Source organism: Electrophorus electricus, chromosome 2 (assembly GCF_013358815.1).
Source record: "Electrophorus electricus isolate fEleEle1 chromosome 2, fEleEle1.pri, whole genome shotgun sequence".
NCBI classification, from domain to species: domain Eukaryota; kingdom Metazoa; phylum Chordata; class Actinopteri; order Gymnotiformes; family Gymnotidae; genus Electrophorus; species Electrophorus electricus.
The window spans coordinates 30,337,776-30,364,699 of NC_049536.1; the positions used below are offsets into that span (position 1 = coordinate 30,337,776).

Below are 26,924 nucleotides of genomic sequence, written 5' to 3' on the forward strand. Positions count from 1 at the left end.
CAGCCCTATCTGGATGGACGGTCCTATCAGGTGACATGGAGAGGATCCACATCCAAACCACGTAGACTCTCTACTGGTGTTCCACAAGGCTCAGTATTGGACCCCCTTCTCTTTGTATACTCATTCTGTTGGTGACGTAATATCTTCTCTTGGTTTCTCCTACCACTGCTATGCCAATGACACTCAATTATTTCTTACTTTTCCACCCTCTGACACGCAGGTCTCCAGACGTATCTCGGCGTGCTTCACTGACATTGCGTCATGGATGACAGCTCACCACTTGAAGCTCAACCCCAGTAAAACTGAGCTTCTGTTCATCCCAGGTACTCTCAACCCTTACCATGACATCACTGTTTCCTTTGAGAACTCCCTGGTATCACCATCCGAAGCTGCCCGTAGCTTGGGCGTAACTTTGGACAACCAGTTGTCGTTCTCAACTCATGTTTCTAATCTAACCCGGTCTTGCAGATTCCTCCTTTGTAAGATACGAAGGATTCAACCCTTTCTTTTGCAGGAAGCTACCCAGGTGCTTGTGCAGTCTCTTGTGATCTCAAAGCTAGACTACTGCAACTCGCTACTTGCTGGTCTTCCTCTAAGAGCCATCAAACCTCTACAACTTGTCCAGAATGCAGCAGCACGATATGAAGCAGAAGATATGTTTGAAAATACATAATTCAATCTTCTGAAGTTCACACGTTAGTCCACTGCTGCGCTCCCTTCATTGGCTCCCTGTAGCTGCACGCATCAGATTTAAAACCTTGATGCTTGCCTACAAAGCCAAAAATGGACCAGCTCCTTCATACATGTGGTCAATGGTCAAAGCCCGATCTGTACCTCGAGTACTTCGAACCTTAAGTACGGCTCGGCTTGAAATACCTTGCTTCAGGTCTCACGGATGACAAGCATTGAGACTATTTTCTGTCCTGGCTGCAAGATGGTGGAATGAACTCCCGTTTGCTGTCTGGACAGCAGAGTCCCTTGCAGTCTTCAAACGCAGACTGAAGACCCATCTATTTGCAAAATATTTAAAGGATAACTGACACTGCTCCCTTATTGACTGACTAATTTAGTACTTATTGTAGGGCACTATTTATGCTTTATAACAAACTCTAGCACTTATTGTTTATAGCACTTATCATTGTTTAAGATAGATCTTATGTATTTTGCACTTCTAGGTATCAGCATTCATCCCTGTATTCTACAGTATTCTAGTTCATTGGTATGTTTAATTCTAACCTACTATACTGTACTTGGATATATTCTATGAGTAAATGACAAAGCACTTTTGTAAGTCGCTCTGGATAAGAGCGTCTGCTAAATGCCATAAATGTAAATGTAAATTTGCTTAAAAGATTCGAAGCATTGCAGTAGGAGTGAACGACATGACGTAAAATTCATATCACTGGTAAAAACATCCAAAGCTCATAACGCGTTACTAAAGAAGTAAATAATTGCTGGGTCCAGCCAACCGTCATGTACAGCACAAAACCAAAACTCTGCGTGGCCTACGTGCACACGCCTTTTACGTAAATGTAATTTAAAGGGACAGTACACAAATTACTGACTTACAAATGGTGCAACAAAAAAATAACCTTCAAGATACAGATAAATTAAACTGCACCACTTGTTTGAGAGCTGAAAGGAAGCTCATTGTTGCTGTGATTGTAAGGGGCTGCTCTAGAAAGAAACCCAGGGCTGAAGTTAATTCCCAGCCCAGCCCTGATGAGGTACCCAATATTTGGCGGAGGCACCGTTGATGGAAAACGTTTGGTTTCTGAGCGATGCTCTTTGTGTTCCTCCAGGTTTCACTGGCGTAAATGGTGGTTGGGATGACAATCGCGGAGTACAGACGCATTTTGATTCCTGTATTGATTGTTGTTGAGGACCAGTTGCGGCGTAGATGCTGGAACACACCCGCCGCCTTTCCGATCCTACATCGAACATTCGCTTCTGAGCCACCGTCATTATTGGATACTATGCTGCCGAGATATGTGAACTCGTTGATGTCCTCCACCATTTGCTGCCCAATAGTTATCTGCACCTTCGTTTGACGATTCACCCGCATGACCTTGGTTTTGTCTGTGTTAATGTGTAGGCCAACCTTTTTCGCTTCGCCCTCAAGGCATGTTGTCATGGATTGTAGAGCCGGTTTTGTATTCGTTAGCAAGGCAATGTCGTCTGCGAAATCGAGATCAGTGAGATGAGATCCATTTGTCCAAGGGATTCCAGTCACTGGGCTCATCATCACCTTTTTCATGACGTAGTCGACTGCGAGCAAAAAGAGAATTGGCGACAGGATACATCCTTGCTTGACTCCGGTTTCGATGTTGAAGAAGTCTGTGTAGTCATCGTGTGTCCTGACGCAGCAGCTAGAGCTGATATATAGGTTCTGGAAGACATTGACAAACCGTTGTGGAATGCCGTAGGCTCGTAAAGTTTTCCACAAGGAGCCCCTGTGGACGCTATCAAAAGCCTTTTTGAAGTGGATAAAGTTGATGAGCAGGGGGCGCTGGAATTCGATGCACTGTTCAATGATATTACGAAGCGTGTAAATCTGCTCACTGCACGATCGGCCTGCTCTGAATCCGGCTTGCTCTTCCCGGAGAATTTCGTCCACTGCATGTTGTATGCGCCGTAATAGAACGCTACAGAAGACTTTCCTAGGAACCGAGAGGAGTGTAATGCCACGCCAATTGTTGCAATCGGCGGTATTGCCTTTCTTGGAGAGTTTCATGATTACTCCTTTCCTCCAGTCACTTGGGACGCTCTGATCTTGCCAGCACTTGTTGAACAGCACTGTGAGGGTGTTTGCAATTGCGTCTCCACCGTGCTTTAGCATTTCCAGTGCTATCTCATCTAGGCCGGGTGCTTTGTTGACTTTGAGTGTTCGAATAACCACCTTAGTTTCCTCGATAGTGATTAGATCAAGATTAACTACCAGGTCTGGAGGTGGCGGTGTGGCGCCAAAGTCATAGGTGTTGGCAGGGGTGGGCTGGTTCAAGGTTTCCTTGAAGTGTTCTACCCAGCACGAGTCTTGTTCTTCTCTGGTGAGCAGAAACACCCCGTCTTTGTTTTTGATGGGTGCACTTGAGTTGCTCCATGCCCCAGTCAACTCTCGTACAATGCGGTACAGCGTCTTATTGTCATTCTTGCTAGCCGCCTCATGTGCTTCGGCTACTTTGCATTCCAACCATGCCTTCTTGTCAGATTTGCAGCTTCGTTTGACTGCCCTATCCAGTTACCGATATCGCTCTGCTGTGGTTTCCTTGTCAGGGTCAGCTTTTGCCTGTTCGCATTGGCATTTTGCGATTTTCCTTTCGTCAATCAGGCTCCAAGTTGGGTCCCGTATCCAACATTCTTTCTGTGTCCCGCGTCGGCGACCCACGGTTTCCTTTACCGTTTCTATGACTGCTTGTTTGAATGCCATCCAGTATTCGTCGAGGTCGCCCGCATCTTGGAGTAGCTCGAGCCGATTTCTCGACTACAGTTGGAATTGTTGGACTCCGGCAGGATCTTTCAGCTTCTCCACAGCGTAAGGACGTTGTCGTTGCTTTTGTTCTCTCTGCTTGAGCCGTAACCGAATTGAGGATCATACGAGATAATGGTCCGATCCAACGTCCGCTCCGCGATAGGCTCTGACGTCCAACAGTGTTGAACGCCATCGCCAGGAGATACAGATAAAGTCAATTTCATTGTATGTGGCTCCATCCGGCGATCGCCAGGTTTTCTTATGGATGTTTTTGTGTCGTAAGTATGTGTTACCAATGCAGAAATTGTTCATATTGCTAAAGGATAGAAGTCATTCACCATTATCGTTGGTTTGTAGCCCCGAACTGTGTGGACCAATGGTGTCTTGTAGCAGTCCATAGAACATATCCTTCCGATCGTCATCGGAGTCTTCGGTTGGAGCGTATACTTGGATGATGGAAGTTTTAGCGTGTCTTGATTGAAATCGCACCGTGATGATGCGATCGTTGACAGGTCTCCATCCAAGCAGTGCACATGATGCCTTTTTACTAAGCACCAATCCGACACCATGAATATGGTGCTCCTCATGTCCTGAATACAGGACTGATTTGCCATCACTTACGATCTTTCCCGATCCAGTCCAATGCATTTCGGAGATGCCCAATATGTCAAGATTGTAGTTCCCACTTTTGCAGAGAGTTCTAACGTTCCAGGTGCCTAATTTGGAAATCATTTTTGCATCGAAGGTTCCGGTCTGCATCGGGCGTTGGACACCCTCGGGGGTTTGCTCCAGCAGCATCATCAAGTTAGAGCCAGGTCCTCTTTGCTGATGGGATCGTTTAGAATATTTGCTTGTTGTTTCCATAGCGGTAGAAGTTTCTACAGGGCCGGGTTGCTGGCCCGGCGCCTAACCCTCCTCCTTTCGCATCCGGCGCTTGGGAACCGGCAATGGATGAGTTGTAGAACCCTTAAATAATAATTGTTTTTTTTTTTTTAAGATTTCCAATCTCCTTTTCCCTCCTACACCGTTTAAGGATGAACTGCTATTTTATACAACTCAACTTTCATTGTCCGTAGGGATGGACATGGTGTTACTGTAGAAGCCTTTGAAGCGAAGAGAAATAAGGGGACACACACAAAAAACCCTCAACAAAATAAGCACGTCATTGACAGGTCTAGACTACTGATTAAGTCTGTTCATGACCAAGAGAAAATTCTAAACAAGATGTGATGGAAAATGATACGAAACTATGTATTATGTGATTCATATAAAATCACACTGATCCTTTTGTTCGTAAATTAATAATGCTGTTTGCACATTTGTATCCGCCTGTTGCTGATTAAGTTGAACATGTATCAGGAACTGTTAACATCAAGGTCAACTTGACACACAACCCACACTGTTTGGAGTCAGTTTGGGTTGGTTTGTGGGAAAAACCAAGCCGAGAGCCGATTGGCTTATAGCCACAGCAACAAAGGAAAGAAGAGCTGCTTAAGAAAAGATGATTGGTTAAAGACAGCACAGGAGTAGTATAACTAGCCACGGTTTTGTATACTCGGGGCTCCCTACCTGAGGCGAGCCAAACATTTATTTTATTCTTTTTCTTATTAAATTACTCTCTTAATCACGTCTGACTTGCTGTTTATTCAAAATTCCACAACACAAGAGAAAACTGTTAAATGTGCCAAGTACTATTAAACCCTTCGAAGCAACTTATGTACGGACTTGGCACTCGTAGTTTACGTTTCCTTTTTTTTACAAACTGGTTTAAGTGGTTCTTTATGTCCAAATCGGCATTGATGATAGCCAAGGAGTACTACACTTATTTGACAGTCAAATCAGAAAGAGACAGGTTGAATCAGATGTGTATGAGCAAAGCATTCTCTTAACTTGTAGTGCTGAGGCCACAAGAACTGGAAAACTCTGACCAAGAACATTTCCTGTCCATTTCTATTGTGCGTGAAAATGAAAGAAGATCTGATCCAAAGCCATGTCTAAACATTATTAACAGATACTACCTGTTTTGTCAGAGCACAGAGAACTCCTTCTGTTGATCAAAGCAATACCTTATTGAGAGTCTTTTAACTATGCCAACTGATCACAGTGAATGAATGTTTGAATAAATAAACATTTTACCAATTAGATATACATGTAGTTAACCCTTATGGTGTTCGTTTGTCTTAATAAAGCAGTTAATTTGCTAATATCGTAGAGAGTGATGGTTCAGATATACACTATGCAGTGTACTTGCTGAAAGACATATTATTTATACTTCTAGTTTACATTCTACTCCAAATAAACAATACAATATGATATTCTCAGAAATGTGGGAAAACATATTTCTTGTCTAAAATGTATGAGGAAAATAAGAAGTAACAGTGAGTTCTGACTGCATTATATTGTTTTTAAGCTAGTGGCACCTCATATAGAGAGAATGAGTCAAAAGGCAGGAGCACCATGTGAGTGGGTTCATGCTGGTTTTGTAAGAAACTAACACAGGCAGTTCGTGTCTGTTGAAAGTGGCGTTGGTTAATTACACAGAGACAAGGGAAAACACTTTAATTTTGGGAAATTTTAACAATGTTATAACAGTGGCATAACAGTTCACCTTTTTATTTGTGTTTTCTGAAATGCTAGTTGTAATGAATTAGCCTCATCCATATATTTAATTAGCCTCATGCATATACTCATAAGTACAAATATGTGGACAAATTTGTCAAAATTGACTATATATATATATTTGGTTTTACATGAAAGCTATCGCTATCTAAAAATTTATGAAAAAAGTAATATATGCAAACAAATAGTAAAGATTTAAATAGACCATAGCAAAAAGCACAGTGAACAGCAGTAGTGAGAGTTCAGAATAAGCACAATGAACAACACTAGAAATCAGTTACAGCTAATACAGCTAATCAGGAAAATCTCTGAAAGTAAAGTGTGCAAGTAAGCCATAGTTACAAACTGTTACTGATGGCATAAAGGAATTCACTGATTTAATCTATGTATATCCTTGTGCATCTTAAAAAGTAATTTCCTGTGGTGTGCCACAGTCGCAAGAGAGTTTCAGTGTTCTCGCTGTGTTTATGGATGCATGTGTTTAGTACACAGACACTACAACTACTTGATAAGGATGAGAGACAAATTCACTTTTACAGTTTAACCAACTGCCCTCCTCTGTTGAAAAGGTCAGGGGTTCTGAAATTAATTGTACTTAGGTGGATTAAATAGTCCTAATTTCCATATCTTCAAGTGGTAAATATCTTACATACAGAGATAATATAACAAAAGATTAATTGGTTAATAAAACATTCTTAACAGGACTTTCAACTGTGCTTAATAGTGTCAAGTGCTTCTCCACTTACAACAACCATTCTGACCAAAATAGTTGGTTTGTGTATAACTGTAATTTAAAATGATAACAGCTGTCGCAGGACAAAGAGGCAGAGGCCGTGGTCGAGGACGAGGCCGTGGAAGAGGAAGAGAGAGGGAGCTACAAGCAGGATGATGGCGTAAGAGATGACCGATGCTGCACGTGTGGAAAGAAAGGACACTTCACAAGAGACTGTAAAACACGGAAGGAGAGGGGCTATGCAGAGGAAGCAGACTGACGGGCAGAGTCGGGGACGGGTCAGCCGCAGCTACAGATAAGAGCACACACACATATACACACACATCATGCACACCGCACCCTCCCAGCACACACGCACCACACCCTCTCTCCCTCATGTCTGCAGTATACTGCACCTCCTTACTCTTGCTTGCCACAACTGCCCCTAACAGTGCAGGGTATACTATGTCATTCCTGGTGGACTCAGGCACTGCAAAATCTGTATTTCAGGTTAGGGAATTAGATCAAGTTCAAGTTTGGTTTATTATGTCCTGTTATCTGGGAAAACATTGACTACGGTAGGGGCCACTGGACATATTGCCCTAGAGCATTACTCACACCCTCTCCCTTGCCAAAGTGAAGGGGGTCAGAATTTCACCCATGCATTCTTAATGTGCAGATGTCAGATATTCTCAAACAAAGCGAACAAAAAGGGGTAGACGTAATGAAATTGGAAAACCTGCACTGTACCGCATGTGTGTCCGTAGGGCCTGATCATGAGTATGAAAAGAAGTAGTTCAGCAAGGAGTTCCCAGGAGAGGTCATTTGCCTCGATTGTGTGTATTGGGGAAAGGGGAAGTGTGTAGCCTCAGGGATGCTAGCTGAAGGACCGCCTACTCACAAAAAGGAGCGTTTTGCCATGGCACTCTCACATCCTCATGTGTCAATCACAAAACCCAGAGGCCTCGAATGGGCAAATTTGGGGCCTTGGGTTAGAGTAGAACAAGAAGGTGCATGAAAAATTATGAGCAGGGAGAAGCTGCACGTGAACAAGAAGACAAAAGGTGCAATTTACCCTCAAGGTTACAAGACATGTAGAGGTGGTAGAAGAGCATGAGGGATGGCAGGAACAGGCTTTCCTCCTCTTGAGTCCCACCTCCTAAAAAAGGATCCCAATGTGTTGTGGGCATGAGGGAAGAATGATGTAGGTTGATTAAAGGGGTAGCACCAGTAAAAATCACACCCAAGTCAGATTACAGGCCCAAGCAATGTCAGTATGCCCTGAATCCAGAAGCCATAGAAGGCATTAAATTAGTGTTCAAAGACCTCCTGGACGTAGGAGTGATAATGCCATGCCCGGATTTGCCAGTGCGAACACCAATTTTCTGTTAAAAAACCAGGTCGTAACGAATGGAGGTTTGTACAGGACCTCCAAACAGTCAATGCAGCAGTTAGACAAAGAGCTCCAAACATCCCAAACCCGCACACAATCCTCTCATCTATACCAGACGATAGTAAATGGTTCACTGTCGTGGACCTAGCTAACGCCTTTTTCAGTGTTCCAGTGCATGAGGATAGCCAGTATTGGTTTGCCTTTCAATTCGAGGGAAAACCTTATACGTTCACACGCTTGTGTCAGGGGTATTGTGAATCTCCCACTATAATGACGCTCTCAGAGACAGCCTAGCACCACTCCAGTTATCGGAAGGCAGTATGCAATTGCAGTATGTTGACGATTTACTTCCGGCTGCACCCACTCAAGAACAGTGTGAAACAGATTCCTTGCGCCTCCTCATGCACTTGGCCGAAACTGGCCACCGAGTCAGTTAGGTCGAAGCTACAATTTGTACAGCCAGTAGTAAAATTCTTGGGTCATATGATTTCTGGAGAGAGGAAGGCATTGGCCATTCATCAGCCATCGCTCGCATTCTAAGGCCTACCACCAATTGCCAGCTACTTTCATTCCTAGGAACATGCTCATACTGCCACACCTTCGTTCCTAATTATGCACATTGAGAGCTATAGTCTCAACAGGGGGATCTCAAACCAAGGTGGAGTGGACCCCAGAGGCAGAGGAAGCATTTGTGGGGTTAAAACAGGCCCCTCAAACCACAACCACCTTAGGTATACCAAATTCAGACAAGCCATTCACCCAGACAGTTGATGAATGAAATGTGTATATGACATCAGTTCTCCTGCAGAGGCATGGAGACAGAAATAGGCCAGTTGCTTACTATTCCTGCAAACTAGATCCGGTGCCCGCAGGCCTGCTACCATGCCTAAGGGCAGTAGCGGTGCCTGAAACGGCCTTGGCCGCGTCACGAGACATCATGGGGTATAGCCAGTGTTAACAACTAGAGAGAGAATAGTAATAGTAGAGATCAGAAGATCAGAGAGCCCTGAGATGCTTTTTGTACCTTGGCCATTTTTTGTGTTGCTGAAACCACCACATGTTGCATCACCTGCTTTTTAAAAATGAGTCATACTGAGCAGTAGCCATCTTTCATGTTCACCTCATAACCCAGACTGACACCATCCTACATTGTGACCTATGGTAAATTAGGTTTAAATTGAGAATGTATGGGATGTTTTTTATTCACCAAGGAACAACTACAGCAGAGAGGAAAGAGACAAAGTAAAAACAATTGAAAAAATAAGAAAATGCAACAAATCTTTTTTGTATGTGTAGTGTAGATCGCTACTTGTAGACGACTAAAGTTTTATTGATTGATCTTAAAGACAAATCATAATGCATCAAAGTAGTTTCTTGGCCGAAACCAAAACTCAGGATACACTGGGCTGAAAATAGGTAACCAAATTTTTTTTTTAATTAGTTTATATTAACTTTATTTGCTTTTTATGATTTTGCAGAGAGGGGCAGAATTTTAATTATTTGTATGGTAAACACACATTGAGTATTTTGCTGGGTATGAATTGGGCTGCACTCATTTTACTTAAACTCATCATCATGTGATGACATATAGAACCAAAACATTCCATTTAAACATTTAGCTGATGCTTTTTTATCCAAATTGATTTACAATTATGACTGAATACAACTTGAGGGTTAAGGGCTTTGCTCAGGGGCCCAACAGGGGCAACGATGAACCAGCAACTTTCCGAAAAAAGTCAAGTACTTTAACCACTGGGACAGTTTTTAGATGGGGAGGTAAGCTAAAATCACTTTTACTGGTTTTCCTCAATGATTTTAGTCACATTTCAACCTGCCATGCCAAGTCATTTTATGGACACATGTTTTGTTGGTAAAATGTACTTACTTTATGGACATATGTCCAGAAAATATTTAAAATGGTATTTTTATGATTAGAAATTAAAATAGAATATTATGGCACAATTTTATGTTTAGAACTTTTCAAATAAACCACATTTTAAGATACCAGTAGTGTTAAAGCTGTAGAGATGAAAAAACATTTGTCCAATTTGTAATGTTCTCAAATTTGCCAGGGTTGTATAACTGTAAACATGACACTTTTATTATGAAGATTTAAAAGTGAATTTCCAGAGAGAAGAATTCTTATCAAAATGTATCTACAGCTTGTGTTTATGGAAATTTCCCCCAATATAAACACTGGCTGGCTATAGAGCTGATCATAAGGTGAAGTTCAGGCCCTGCTGAAAGCGCAACTGGTACTTATGTTCAGAAGCCCACGCTCCGGACTGATGAGCGCGGATGAGTCTCTGGCGAACGAGCTAAACACATTCTTCGCTCGCTTCGAGGCTACATCTAGTAGCATTAATGCTAACAGCGCTAATGGTGCTATCAGCGCAGCCAATGGCTCATGCGCAGAGCCCACCATAGGCAAATACCCTCATCATCACGGAGAGTGACGTGTGGAAAGTGTTCAAAAGAGTGAATACCAGGAAGGCAGCGGGACCAGACAGCATCTGCAGTAGAGTCCTCAAAGCCTGCGCAGACCAGCTAGCCCCGGTATGCACCGACATCTTCAACCTCTCCCTGACGCTCTGTATCGTCCCATCCGGCTTCAAGTGATCCACCATCGTCCCCGTCCCGAAGAAACCTCTTAAATAAGAGAGAGAGTGTTCTGTATAATACCAGACTATGGATTTATCATGCCAGATGTTCCAAAATTATGGGACATCAAATCAAAACAAGAACTCAATTCTGATGATCAAGACCTGTCCTACCGGATAGCTGGATAAATAACTGCACTAATGCATCAAATTAAACATAACATCAAACACAAGCTCTTGAACAATTGTTGTTTTTTTTTCTCAATAGTAATGCGTAATTTTAGATTCACATATTTATCTATGTATATGGGGTCTCCTTTTAACTTGCTAATCATACTGAGTGATATTTCATTTAGTGGTAGTGAGAAAAAGTGACACACGTTGCACTCACACATGAAAGACTAGCATTGGCTGCACATACAGTTAATCAGAACAAATCATATGAACATGAATGAAATACCTCCATAAGCTGGGAGAAACATGACGATGCAGCAACCCAGATGCAATATCCTACTGTGAAAACCAACATGCCAGTATTTTTCCCCATTTGATTAAATAAGTGTCTGACACACATTCAGCACTGTGTGAACGAGGAGATGTTGTTGAAGTGTGCAGATACAAAGAGGATAAGAGGAAGTGGGTTTACGAAAGCAGAACATCTCTGAAAGCAGACCACAATGTCTCAGTGTAAGAGAACATTAAGGTTCTTTAAACTTCCAAGACTTGCTGTTGTATACTGCAACTGCATATCAGTCAAATTATTTTTAATGTGGTTAGTGAATAATTTGCAGTAATAGCTGAATAATACTCCTTATAGTGAATAACTAAATAACAACCCATTTCTTTCTTAGAAAAAAACTGTTTTGCTTTGGGAGAGCATGAACATGTCAGTCATCAGGTGTTGGCTGTTTGACTGATACAGATGAGACTCAGATTTATCAGCACTACACAGTTTAAAAGCACTGCATATTTAAATAACCCTGTGAGGATGCATGTAATGACAGTGAAATGAGAAAGAGACAGGTTGAATCAGATGTGTATGAGCAAAGCATTCTCTTAACTTGTAGTGCTGAGGCCACAAGAACTGGAAAACTCTGACCAAGAACATTTCCTGTCCATTTCTATTGTGCGTGAAAATGAAAGAAGATCTGATCCAAAGCCATGTCTAAACATTATTAACAGATACTACCTGTTTTGTCAGAGCACAGAGAACTCCTTCTGTTGATGAAAGCAATACCTTATTGAGAGTCTATTAACTATGACAGCTGAGCACAGTAAATGAATGTTTGAATAAATAAACATTTTACCAATTAGATATACATGTAGTTAACCCTTGTGGTGTCAGTTTGTTTTAATAAAGCAGTTAATTTGCTAATATCTTAGAAAGTGATGGTTCAGATATACACTATGCAGTGTACTTGCTGAAAGACAAATTATTTATACTTCTAGTTTACATTCTACTCCAAATAAACAATACAATACGATATTCTCTTAAATGGGGATAAACATATTTCTTGTCTAAAGTGTATGAGGAGAACAAGTAACAAGTAACAGTGAGTTCTGACTGCATTATATTGTTTTTAAGCTAGTGGCACCTCACATAGAGAGAATGAGTCAAAAGGCAGGAGCACCATGTGAGTGGGTTTATGTTGGTTTTGCAAGAAACTAGGACAGGAAGTTTGTGTCTGTTGAAAGTGGCGTTGCTTAATTACACAGAGACAAGGGAAAACACTTTAATTTTCAGAAAAATTTTAACAATGTTATAACAGTGGCATAACAGTTCACCTTTTTATTTGTGTTTTCTGAAATGCTAGTTGTAATGAATTAGCCTCATCCATGAGATGCATATACTCATAAGTACAAATATGTGGACAAATTTGTCAAAAATGACTTCTATATATATATTTGTTTTTACATGGAAGCTATTGCTATCTAAAAATTTATGAAAATACATGGAATATATGGAACAACAAGCAAAAAGTAATATATGCAAACAAATTGTAAATATTTAAATAGACCATAGCAAAAGCCACGTGAACAGCAGTAGTGAGATTTTACAATAAGCACAATGAACAACACTAGACATCAGTTAAATACAGTTGAATACAGCTAATCAGGAAAATCTCTGAAAGTAAAGTGTGCAAGTAAGCCATAGTTACAAACTGTTACATGATGGCATAAAGGAATTCACTGATTTAATCTATGTATAACATTGTGCATCTTAAAAAGTAATTTCCTGTGGTGCGCCATAGTCGCAAGAGAGTTTCTGTGTTCTCGCTGTGTTTCTGGATGCATGTGTTTAGTACACAGACACTACAACTACTTGATAAGGATGAGAGACAAATTCACTTTTACAGTTTAACCAACTGCTCTCTTCTGTTGAAAAGGTCAAGGGTTCTAAAATTAATTGTTCTTAGGTGGCTTAAATAGTGCTAATTTACATATCTTCAAGTGGTAAATATCTTACATACAGAGATAATATAACAAAAGATGAATTGATTAATAAAACATTCTTAACAGGACTTTCAACTGTGCTTAATAGTGTCAAGTGCTTCTCCACTTACAACAACCATTCTGACCAAAATAGTTGGTTTGTGTATAACTGTAATTTAAAATGATAACAGCTGTCGCAGGACAAAGAGGCAGAGGCCGTGGTCGAGGACGAGGCCGTGGAAGAGGAAGAGAGAGGGAGCTACAAGCAGGATGATGGCGTAAGAGATGACCGATGCTGCACGTGTGGAAAGAAAGGACACTTCACAAGAGACTGTAAAACACGGAAGGAGAGGGGCTATGCAGAGGAAGCAGACTGACGGGCAGAGTCGGGGACGGGTCAGCCGCAGCTACAGATAAGAGCACACACACATATACACACACATCATGCACACCGCACCCTCCCAGCACACACGCACCACACCCTCTCTCCCTCATGTCTGCAGTATACTGCACCTCCTTACTCTTGCTTGTCACAACTGCCCCTAACAGTGCAGGGTATACTATGTCATTCCTGGTGGACTCAGGAATGTCATTCCTGGTGGACGCTGCCTGATCTGTCATTCAGGTTAGGGAATTAGATGTCCCGTTATCTGGGAAAACATTGACTACGGTAGGGGCCACTGGACATATTGCCCTAGAGCATTACTCACACCCTTTCCCTTGCCAAAGTGAAGGGGGTCAAAATTACACCGATGCATTCTTAATGTCCACAGTGTGTCCAGTAAATCTATTAGGATGAGATTTGATGCGCAAGCTATGCATCATAATCGAGTCCATACCAGAGGGCCTAAAGGTAATCGAGTCAACAGCACAAAAGATGTACTCTTATTAAGTTGAACCACTGTACTCATACCAGTGGCTGATTGCGCAGGAACCCACCAGAACTGACTATGTGCAGATGTCAGATATTCTCAAACAAAGTGAACAAAAAGGGGTAGACGTAATGAAATTGGAAAACCTGCACTGTACCGCATGTGTGTCCGTAGGGCCTGATCATGAGTATGAAACGAAGTGGTTCAGCAAGGAGCTCTCAGGAGAGGTCATTTGCCTCGATTGTGTGTATTGGGGAAAGGGGAAGTGGGTAGCCTCAGGGATGCTAGCTGAAGGACTGCTTACTCACCAAAAGGAGCGTTTTGCCATGGCACTCTCACATCCCCATGTGTCAATCACAAAACCGAGAGGCCTCGAATGGGAAAATTTGGGGCCCTGGGTTAGAGTAGAACAAGAAGGTGCATGAAAAATTATCACCACATGTTGCATCACCTGCTTTTTAAAAATGAGTCATACTGAGCAGTAACCATCTTTCATGTTCACCTCATAACCCAGGCTGACACCATCCTGCATTGTGACCTATGGTGAATTAGGTTTAAACTGAGAATGTATGGGATGTTTTTTATTCACCAAGGAACAAATACAGTGGAGAGGAAAGAGACAAAGAAAAAACAATTGAAAAAATAAGAAAAAAATGCAACAAATCTTTTTGTGTTTGTAGTGTAGATCGCTGCTTGTAGACGACTAAAGTTTTATTGATTGATCTTAAAGATAAATAATAATGCATCAAAGTAGTTTCTTCGCCAAAACCAAAACTCAGGATACACTGGGCTGAAAATAGGTAACCAACATTTTTTTAAAATTTATTTATATTAACTTTATTTGCTTTTTATGATTTTGCAGAGAGGGGCAGAATTTTAATTATTTGTATGGTAAACACACATTGAGTATTTTGCAGGGTATGAATTGGGCTGCACTCATTTTACTTAAACTCATCATCATGTGATGACATATAGAACCAAAACATTCCATTTAAACATTTAGCTGATGCTTTTTTATCCAAATTGATTTACAATTATGACTGAATACAACTTGAGGGTTAAGGGCTTTGCTCAGGGGCCCAACAGGGGGCAACGGTGAACCAGCAACTTTCCGAATAAAAGTCAAGTACTTTAACCACTGGGACAGTTTTTAGATGGGGAGGTAAGCTCCACCATAGGCAAATGCCCTCATCATCACGGAGAGTGACGTGTGGAAAGTGTTCAAAAGAGTGAATACCAGAAAGGCGGCTGGACCAGACGGCATCTGCGGTAGAGTCCTCAAAGCCTGCGCAGACCAGCTAGCCCCGGTATGCACCGACATCTTCAACCTCTCCCTGACGTTCTGTATCGTCCCATCCGACTTCAAGTGATCCACCATCGTCTCCGTCCCGAAGAAACCTTAACCTTCCGGCCTCAATGACTACCGCCCTGTTGCCCTCACATCGGTTGTGATGAAGTGCTTCGAAAAGCTAGTCAGAGACTTCATCACCTCTTCACTGCCAGCCTCCATGGACCCACTGCAGTTTGCATACCGCCACAACCGCTCCACTGATGATGCAGTTGCACATCTGCTTCACACCACACTGACCCATGTAGACAAAGGGAGGGGTAATTATGTTAAAATGCTGTTTGTTGCCTACAGTTCAGCATTTAACCCCATCATCCCCTCCAGACTCACTACTAAGTTGGAGGATCGAGGACTGCATCCATCCCTGTGTGACTGGATCTCCAACTTCCTAACAGACAGACCACAGTCAGTACAGGTGGGCAACTGTATCTCATCCACCCTCACCCTCAGCACTGGAGCTCCTCAGGGTAGTGTCCTAAGCCCCCTGCTCTACTCACTGTACACCTATGACTGCGTGGCCACTTCCAGCTCTACCACCATTGTCAAGTTCGCTGACGATACTGTCGTTATGGGCCTGATCTCGAACTACGATGAGAGGGCCTACCTGAAGGAGATTAAACACCTGGAGAACTGGCTGAATGTCAGCAAGGCAAAGGAGCTGATTGTGGACTGCAGCAAGAAGCAGGAGTGGCACTACCAACCTGTGAGGATCAACAGAATCATGGTGGCGAGAGTAGACAGTTTCAGGTACCTTGGAGTTCACATTTCGCAGGACCTGTCCTGGTCCCGCCACACCAACTCCCTGGCAAAGAAGGCTCATCAGCGTCTTTACCACTTCAGACGCCTAAGAGACTTAAGAACAAGGTGCTGCGGAACTTCAACACCTGCACTCCTGAGAGCATCCTCATGGGGAACATCAAAGCCTGGTTTGGGAACAGCACCAAGCAGGACAGACAAGCACTCCAGAGGGTGGTGCGTTCAGCAGAGCGCATCATTCATACGGAACTTCCTGACCTGCAGACCATCTATCACAAGCGGTGCCAGACCAAAGCCAGGGGGATTGTGAAGGACCCCACCCATCCCAACGATAGCCTCTTCTCTCTGTTGAGGTCAGGGAAACGCTTTCGCTCCCTGAAGACCAACACAGAGAGACTGAAGAAGAGCTTCTTCCCGCAGGCCATTCGGGCCCTGAATCAGGGCAACGGATGAACTGTGGGGACCACTCTGTGCACTGCGTATAATGTCAATAACATCATAAAAAGACTGCAATAACTAAATTGTAAACTGTAAATTGTATATTGCAACTGGTAATTGTACATTTTGTATATACACATATATACATATACATTGTGCATTGCGTATATATACATATTATAAATATATCGTATCCCAGTATCTCCTCAGCTCGGACAGAGAAGTCACAAAAGCATTTCCCTGCGAGTTATACCTTGTATGACTATGTACATGACAAATAAAACTTTGAAACTTGATTAACGTATGCTGCATTCATGGCCAAGGGGAAACTGGATGTTTCTTACTGTTAAGTAGGAAAAATCCACTTGAAAGCCGGCCATCTTGCTCGCTCAGTAGCAAAACAAACGAAATGTAACAGTGAACATTCACATTTACGACACAAGATTCCCAAATGCAGGTGAAAATTCGAGTTCCCAGTTGTGAATGCAACACTACTCGTCCGCCATTCCGCCCAGAACAAACTGTGTCCCGGAAATACGTAACTTGTTAGTATCCAACTAACATGCTTGATTGGCTAAACTACAGAAGGTGTAACACTATGAAGAAATTTTACATTTTATATGCACGTCTTAAAATTATGAAGTTTTTAATGTATTTTTAATGATAGGACACAAAACCCTATTTTGCAGTATGCCTTAGAATCAACCATCATTGTGCTATCCAAGGCTTTAGTTCAGGGTGACTTTTCCCATTCTTTCCAGTAATTCTGTTTGTATTTTCCTTAAGGAGACCGCTCAAGAAGAGACTGTTGGCAGGTCTTAGAATGATCCGAGTTCTGCTCGATAAGCAAATGTGGTGACAAAAGTAAAAATAAATTACTACTTAACATCAAAGAGGATATGAGTGGAAGTGTCCGGCTTAAAAACTCTTCAACTAAAGGTCAGTTTAAATGATGACGTGAAACCATACCATTTATGGTAGTTACACTCCTGGACTGCTGCAGAGTGCTCCTGGTCCAGTTCGTGATTTTGGTCTTGCTGTGCACCTTGTTACTGACTCTGACCTGCCTTAAGTGTTTGCTTTCTTATATAATGACTCTCCTGGGAGAAGAAGGCAGCTCGCCCCAGCTCACACTAGAGTCGTCATAACAGTGTGGGAAGTGCCTTAGTGTTTGTTTGGTTCTTGTGGTCTTGGCTGTGTTTACCTTGTCTTTGGATATCCCCAGTCGGCTTGTGTTTGTGGATATCTAGATCTGTATGTAAGCACACACTGGGTTTCACTTGTGTTGTCCTACAGTGTTCTGTTTATAATTGTGATCCGTGTGTTAGAGTATATGCTCTAGTGTATGTTTAGGTATTTGTTTATGTATATAGTTACTGATCGTAGGGAGTGGTGCCTGTTTGTTTGGGACTGGGGTTATTGTCTGTTTATTGTCTTTTTTGTAGTGTAGTGTAGTTGAATGTGGGGTTCCTTTTGTAGTGTGGGTATTGTTTATGTTGGCATTCAGCCACACCTAAAGCTGATCAGTGTGTGTGTGTGTTCACAATTTTATTCAATACACCAAGTTTCACCTCATCTACTAGTCCATACTAGTCCAAATGACTAACCATTTCACATACCATTCCACTATCAGCTACCAGTCTTATCACTGTTGTGACCTCACCGCCTAGACAGGCTCGTAATAATCGGTGTCTTCAGCCCCTGCACCTCTGGACTGCTGCACATAACCATCTACAACTTCAGACAAGCTTTTGGAACTTAACTTCTTGCATTCATTATACCGAGATGTGGAATCTTTGTTCTTTGTTTACCACTGACTGTTAGGAACTCATTCAGGGAACGTAGAATAGGACAAAGCAGTGTTTGTTCTCTTAAGACATTGGCATTCTATTCCCAGATTATTACTTTCTATTGCTATTCTCATCTAATCTATAGATGGCTCACATGCTAACAGCTGAATAGTTTGTTAGAATACGAATTCTGCATAGAATTTCTGCATAGAAAACCAAATAAATAAATGGTTTACTTTTTAAAACAAATAGGGACATGAGTTTCATGTGACATTAATGTACAAAAAAGAATGTTTAATATACACAAAACATTAACCAAAGTAACAAATATTTACCTTCTGATCCGCTTGTTGGTTTGCGTGAAAGAAATGTAAACCCGTAACGGATGAATGTAATAAGGACACTTGCAGATTAGGATGTTGAATAATGATTTACTTGGGGAAAGACAGGGGCCAGATGTGATGCCGCGGATGAACAAACAGGAAAGTTTTTCCAAATCAGAGAAGGCACAGGCGTAAGTCAAATCCAGAGTAACAATAAACATGTGATGTGTAGACAGGGAAAAACCAAAGTATTGTACTCCAAAAAACAGTCCAGGTAGAAAACATGTAAAAATACAATCCAAATATACCACTTAGTTAGCATAATGAAATGGCAATACTTTGCACTGAGGAATGATTACAGCTTTACATAAATATTAAGAAGTTAATTAGAGTAGGATATAATCAATATTCGGAAAGGCCAATCTCCAGTGTTCTGAGGCATGCAGGGATTTGGTGTTCGGCTTGGTGGAGTAGGGCAGCGTGACAAATCCTGAAAAAAAAGATTAGCAAATTACTTTGAATCATAACCAAATAATATAACAGTAAATTAGATAAATAAAAATATACAGAACCAATTCAGATGAAAAATTTACATGAATCTTGATTTTTATAGGTGCCTTTTGAAATCTGGAGCACAACAGAAGATGTGCTGGCACCTGGAACAATGCCAGTGACTCCTTTTTTCTTCTCTACCAGCCATACAAAATCACGATATAGATAAATAACTTGGAGCAACAAATCATACATTAACAGCTAATTTTTACTTGCACAACACTGGTAGGATGGCTGTGCTCAGACTCGGTGCTTAAATTGTGAATGGGCAAATATTAGGTTCTTAACGGTACTGAAGTCCATTACAATAATATTAGAGCTCCCTATTTTGTTCTAACCAGAACATTTCGAAAGTGTATATCAAGTGAACAGTTGGCATTTATTTCATGTGTATGCTGTATAAAAACCCTAGAATTTTGGAATGCAAATTCGAAAAAAGGCAAAGGCAAACAAGAAACCAGGGGAAGTGCAAGCTGCACAGCCACAAAACTTCTCCACATCATCCATAAACTTCTCCACTATTCCATAATCTATGAAAACCTGGACGTGATGGGGGGTGGGGGTGTTAGTGGGGGTGGGGGTGGTAGCAATCCTTGATGCTACAAAGCCAAAAATGGACAAGCCCCTCCATACATGATGTCAATGGTCAAAGCCCGAGTACATCGAGCACTTTGAACCTCAGTTATGACTTGGCTTGAAATGCCATGCTTCAAGTCTCACGGAAGACAAGCATTGAGACTGCTCTCTGTCCTGGCTCCAAGATGGTGCAAAGAACTTCCACTTGCTGTCCGAACAGCAGAGTCCCTTGCAGTCTTCAAAAGCAAACTGAAGACCCATCTGTTCATGAAATATTTAAATGACCATTGACCCTGCTCCTATGTTGACTAACAACATTGTTCATTGATATATTGGACTCTAACCTACTCTACTGGATAGGATGTATTCTATGAGTATATGACAAAGCACTTTTGTAAGTTGCTCTGGATAAGAGCATCTGCTAAATGCTGTAAATGTAAATGAAATGGTGCACAGATTCTACAGTTTAGGATCCATTTGCCAAATTTCTCAAGAAAAGGCACAAAGGAAGCAAAAGCAGGTTGATCATCAGAATCTGACTCAGAATCTTTATATGCCAAGTACCAGATGTACATATGTATGTATATACATAAATATACAATCTACAAGTGCTTTTAAGTGCATTGGAAGTCTAGTAAAAATCAGGTGCTTCAGTATATATTATACTGTGTTTTTGCGGCTGAAGACATGAGCACTTTGTGTGTAGCAAATATATTTCATACGTTAAAATGCATGTGTGCACATTGACTACAAGAGAGGAAAGTGGAGAAAGCAGGTATGGAGCTGACGGTTAGTTTGAGTCTTTAGAGCTCTTACTCCTGGCCTCCACTGAGATGGAAGCCATTGGAAGAAAGTGACTAGGGTGTATTGCATCAGCCATGATCTTCCTCAGCCTCTTCCTCCACCTAGATGATGTGCTTGGGTGTGGAGAGCCAGCAGCCAGTAATTTTCTCTGCACCATCACACAACTCACTGCAGCCTAGACTTGATGTGTCGAAACAGACAGAGATGGAAGAGGTGATGGTGAGTTCCATTATGTTCAATTATAAAGGCACTGCTAGACCTTATTCATATCAGCAGCGTTGTGTGTATGGAGTTTTGGATTTGTACACCATGTCCCATTTGCTTGCAAATAGTATAATATTTACAGAATAGTTTCTGTTTGTGAACTTTTGGCACTAAATTAGCACCATATGTGTGTGTCCCATTTCAGATCCTGCTTAATATTGGTGCCCAGGAATTTATAACAATCTGCTCTGCTTACTGACTTTCTAATAGCACTGCAGGGTTGAGCTTCCTGAAATCAATGATCATTTCCACACTGTTTTGTGTTTAACACCACATTGTTACCAACCAGAGTGGTCATTTGCAAAATTAATAAGTTTAACAGACTCATTGTTACAAGTACAGTCACTGTAAAGTGAGCATACAGGCCTGTGGGTTGGCAGGTTGCCACTGTTGTACCTCTGAGAAAGGCTCTTAACCCTCAACTAATCAAGGAGTATTCAGCTTTGGAGGTGTCAGCTAAATGATGTAAATGTTAGATAGAGTTGTTACTGTTTTCTTTTGGACAAAGTTGAGGAGGCACATTTACTCAAAGTGATACAGAATGCCTAAAACAATAACATCAGAAAAAAAAACAGCACTATACCACAAGAAATAAACAATTTCAGATAACTGAAAGAATAATTAAAAATAAAACTAAAAATTGAACACAACTACCACAACAGCATAGTTTACTAAGAATGCATAAAAGTAAAAATAAAGACAAGAAATAAAGTAAAATACAAACAATGCAACAATAAAAGCTATAAATCTAATCAAGTGTTATATAAAAACAATTAAGATATAAATTCGGAATGTAAATGTATTAATGTGTATTATTAGTATTAACTAATATTAGTACTATAGTATTAGTATTAACAACATTTTCCAAGAAAAAGACTGGTATTGTTCTTTATTTTTTATCATATATTGGTCTATAATAAATATATGATGTTTTAAAAATTTAGATTTATGACCAACAAAAAGTAGTTCACCCACATAAGTTAGTAAAACTAAACACACACAAATTAATTTATAGTTAAATCTTAATGATTAAATAGGAATGTTTTAATAACTTTTCAAACAAGTATACAAAGTTATGATTTGACAATAGTTAAAGAACTGCAAGTCCAAAAATATCTAAGTAATGTCACGGAACGCTCGCCTCCCGCGAGGCACGTGGTTTGGCCAGCCACGTGCAGTGGGAGGACTCATTTGTGGCCACGCCTGCGCACACCTGTACTTCGTTTTGTCTGCGTGTATTTCAACTCACGTCAGGGTGTGCAGCGTTGTTGGTCATTGTCGATGTAACGTTTTAATGTTTCTTCGTCATTGTGAAAGCGTTTGCGTGTTCATCGTGTTTGTTTAAATGTCACTCGTTTCATGTTCATGTTATCGTTTGCAATACGTTTGAGTGCCGCTATCATTTATGTAATACATGTTCGTCCCTGTCGAGGAAATCTGCGCTTCCTGCTCCACGCCCTGCGGCACTCAGGCCACCACGCGTTACAAGTAGATCATTCTGAGAAAATGTAGTTATGTACTATCCACCTCTGAATATGAAATATATATACATATATATGTAGCACCATCAATATAAATAGGCTAATTATCTTAAATACATACGATCCAATTAAACAATTTTATTACTTCATGGGATACAGTTCATGCTTTATTTATTTTTATGTATGCATTTGTTTGTGCCTAAAGGTTTCCTGTATGTGAGAGGCTGTGATTGATATTCTCTCCCCAGTCCCATTTTTTGTAAAATTCTGCAGCTTTTGTAAATTCTGCAGCTTTTCATAGCGCAAAGTGCAACATCCTACAACATATTCACTATATTGTTTCAAGAGCATTCATAAGCACACAAACACGTGAGCTGAAGTGGAGTATCAACAGGAGGGTGTGCTGATTAAACGCCGCATCTCATGGACCATCAGCTATGAGGTGTACACTTCTCATATCCTTTGCTTGGGTAAGCAGGGAGCTTCTAATTAAGTATGTTTAAGAATCTAATTAAATTGGTTGTTGAAGTATATCATAAATTATGTAAATTTTACAACTTTACGTAATCCATTTCTGTGTTGATCACATTATGGGCACTTTGCACATGCCTGAAAATATGTCCTTCTATGTTTACTTTATTTCTATGAGGAATTGAATAGTAAACTGATAAATAACAATTGCTCTCTTTGGTGAGCTTCTAGATGTTACACCAAATGTGTCACATAACTTTGCATGATGTGTAGTGTAGTGCTTACCATTAAGCATTCTTATATCTTCAGTTCTGGATTTCTCCATATACTGAGTTGAATCTTTCAAAAATATTGACTGCTTTGAAATTGGTTCTTTTTTCTTCCATGTGTTTGTTGCTTTTCACAAACAAATGAGAAATGGTACTTACAATCTATTAGTATATAGACCTAAGATATTTAGACACAGTAACTCAGTTATTGTCTTAGTAGGTACAGATGTAGATTTTATTTGCAATGTGGCCACTGATTATATATGTTAAAAACAAAATGACCTATTCTTATGTGGCCTGTCCCGCTGCTATCTTATTTTGTATTAAGCAACAGCAAAACATTCAAAGTGATTGATATTCACTATATATATATATATATATATATATATATATATATATATATATATATATATATATATAAATGACTAAATCTAACTTGAAGATTTATTTAATTACAGATATACTAGTATGATTAGACAATATTAAAGTAAAATTATATTTATGTGCATGTAGCACTTATTAAATATATATATTTTAATAATTCCATTTAAATGTATAGAGAAAAAGAACTCACAGACTCATCCTCTGTTTCCCTGTGACCAGAAGCTACTTTCCTTTTTAGTCTTCTGTAACAGAAATTAAATGTTAAGTTCTCTGAGCTACACCAAACATATACAAAGATTGAAGTTGAGAGCTATACTAAGAATGTTGACTAACACACCAAGACACATGCTGAAATGTGTCATGTGCTGTAAGGTAAGTACAGTATCTCCTAAACAGTATCTCCTGAGTACAGTATCTCCTAAACAGTCATGATTATCTGTGAGTATTTGGTATGAGCCAGGTTTAATTAAAATGAAGCAAATGTTTTCTTTTTCTGATAGGAAAGACTGTATGTATCAGAGTTTCTGTGGTGTTACTAATCTGGGTGTGATCAATAACTTCAAAACCTCTAGTCACATCTTCCTTGCTTCAGATGATGTAACATAGAATAACCATTTTGGTAAAGGTTGAATTGTACTGCCCAAACTGGTGGCACAATCCCGCTCATTAAATTTACCACTAAGGGCCCTCTTTACACAAGACTGTATTTAAATGATCTGCTGTGTTAAGCTCTACTAATATAGTATACACTATAGTATTCAATGTTAATGGGGTTATTATAAAATTAGGTGAATGTTTTATAAGTAGATGATAAGAAAACCTTATGTGATGTTTATCAGATCAGGGCTGGGTTTCCCAAAAGCACCATAAACAAAGATAATCTTTAAATGGTATTATACGGAACACTCTCTCTCTTATTTAAGATTATCTTTATTTCTTGAAGCATTTGGGAAGTGGGGCCCAGGTTGGTAAAAGAGTCCTGTGATTTTTCTCAATCTGTTGAAGTGATGACTCACCTCATTTGATGAGACTAGGCTCATTTCAAGAATCCTTCCTAAATACGTGATCTAATTTGCCCACTAAAGTGGAGCTGAACAACATTTCATACCAACATAAAAAAGTACTTATAAATATTTAAATATAAATTTGACAAAGCAGTACTATTTCCTGTCTTCTCTTAGTATGATATCATGTATGCTAATGAATTTTAGTTCAGACATACAGTGCATTAGCCTAATATGCAATATTTCCAAGACTAGAATTTACCAAACTTTTTCATTGACTGTAGGCTGATCTAAGCCTGATTATTTTAGTCACAAAAATGCCAAGACTGTAACTTAGGCCATGCTGGAGACCAATATAGATTAAGTGAGCCATCAGCCAGTGTAAGAACTTAAAGCAGCCAAGTGAAGAGGTGTTGCTAATTGCTCCTGATTACTGTGAAGTGGCCCTGTGTCTTCCTCTGTTGACTGAAGATGGCCTTGCTGGTGACCCAGTTTCTTTCAAGGTAAGCAGCCTATTAAACAAGTGTCCTTCACAATGAGGCCAATGAATATATATTGTGTACAAATGTAAAAATGCCATTAGAAATTTTATAGAAAGAAGGAACTTACAAACCATGTTCCCGTGTGACCTGAAGCTCTTTTCATTTTCAATTTCCTGTAACAAAATTCACGTTCTTTTCTCATTGCAAATTATCATATACGAAGTTTGCAGTCACGATAAATTAGTGCAGTGAAATGAGGGGGTTTGGCAGAAGGGACTAGATTTCCCTATTTGAAGGGGAGAATGATTAATTTCCTGGCAATATAGCAGGCAACCATGAGGTTTAATAAGTTTTCCGGTGGTGTTAGGGATGTTTAAGTATGTACATGCTGACTTGGCATGCATCGGGAGAAAGACTTGGCATGCCTGAAAGCAGGGTGAGTCATAGGATCCAGGACTTGTTGTCGAAAGGACCCTTATAGCAAGAAGCCACGTAGTTTGCTTGCATGCAAGGGTTTGACCCTTTTTTCTCCTCTATGCCATTGTTTCTGTAACCTCTGATCATTCATGATCGTTTACTAATATTTTCTCACATTGTTTTAACCAATTGGTTTATTCTAGTGTGCATATGCCATTTTAGCCATTTTTCTGTTAGCTGTTGATTCATGTGGTTATTGTGCAATGATTCCCAGGCTATCTTAGCTTTGTAGATTGTGTGTGATTTGGACTAATTTATTTAGTTATATGGGGATTACCCTGAATATACTACTGAGGGTTGTATGAACTTGAATTAGGATTATTTTGGTGTGTTTTGCTTGGGTTTTTCATGCTATGCATTCATACTATGCAGGAATAATTGTTTGTGAGCCTCTTGTCTATATCTGAACCTTTGCTTTTACACTCAACAACGTCACTGAATGCCAGTGCTCTTCCTCAGACTTTGTCTCCCTCTTACCAGACACCACTGCTAAGATAATGAAGTACACATTTTTAGTTATGTAAACTGGGCAACCGTTAGATTAGTTTTTAATTATTTAGCCTTGCAAGTGATGCAAAATGTTTATAATGTACAGAGTCCGTTCTCACCAGCAATGTCACATGAACTGACTAAAAACCGCCCTAATGCACTTTAAATCTTACAGTTAGGCACTGGTTTAACTCTACAATAAATAAAGAATTTACCTCCAAGTATGCATGACATACATTGTCAGTGAAGCCATGACCCCTAGCCCTGCAGTCTCAGGAGCCCTGACTCTGAGAACTGTTGAACGCCTCCAGCATTTCCTGCATGAGGCTTTAATACAGGGTACAAAAGAGCAATGTCCTGTGCACATCACTCTAGTGTTGTCTGCATTGCATAGGAATAATAGAAAATCCCAAATACTCAAAGTTGAATGGATTGTAATACTGACCAGGCAGAAAGACGATAAATGAAATGTATATGGTAACATTTTAGCAAGACGTGTGCAATATATCCTAAAATATATCCTAGCTTTTATGAAAGGTTCTGAAATTGTATGTTTTCTAGAGCAATGAGATTTTTAAACTATTGAAAGAGCTATTGTGGTGTGTCCTGTAGCGATGACTCACCTGTGATTCCACACATTGCAGAAGATAATGAGACACACTGCAATGAGTCCTGTAACTAAGGGCACTATGTAGAGTACCATTTCTTTCATTGGAAGTGGTTTGCTCAACCTGACTGGCAACAGAATCAGCTGAAAAAATAAATGTTTAGTGTTTTACACTTGTTTATGATTGATTAATTATAAAATATCATATAGAATGTCTAAAAATACATTAAAAAAAAATAATACTTTCTGTGCTCAGTATCCATTGTTGCTTTAATGGGAAACATTCATAGTGTCCTGCATCTGAAGGCTGT

General features: G+C 40.2%; 1 long non-coding RNA gene across 1 annotated transcript; it reads right to left on the reverse strand.

Moving 5' to 3' along the window:
- Positions 1-6,330: 6,330 nt before the first annotated feature.
- Positions 6,331-11,402, reverse strand: LOC118240994. The gene is made up of 3 exons (XR_004775767.1): positions 11,254-11,402; positions 10,680-10,842; positions 6,331-7,959 (listed from the first exon to the last, which is right to left on the reverse strand). It is a non-coding gene; the product is annotated as an uncharacterized LOC118240994 (long non-coding RNA).
- Between the last annotated feature and the right edge of the window lie 15,522 nt (positions 11,403-26,924).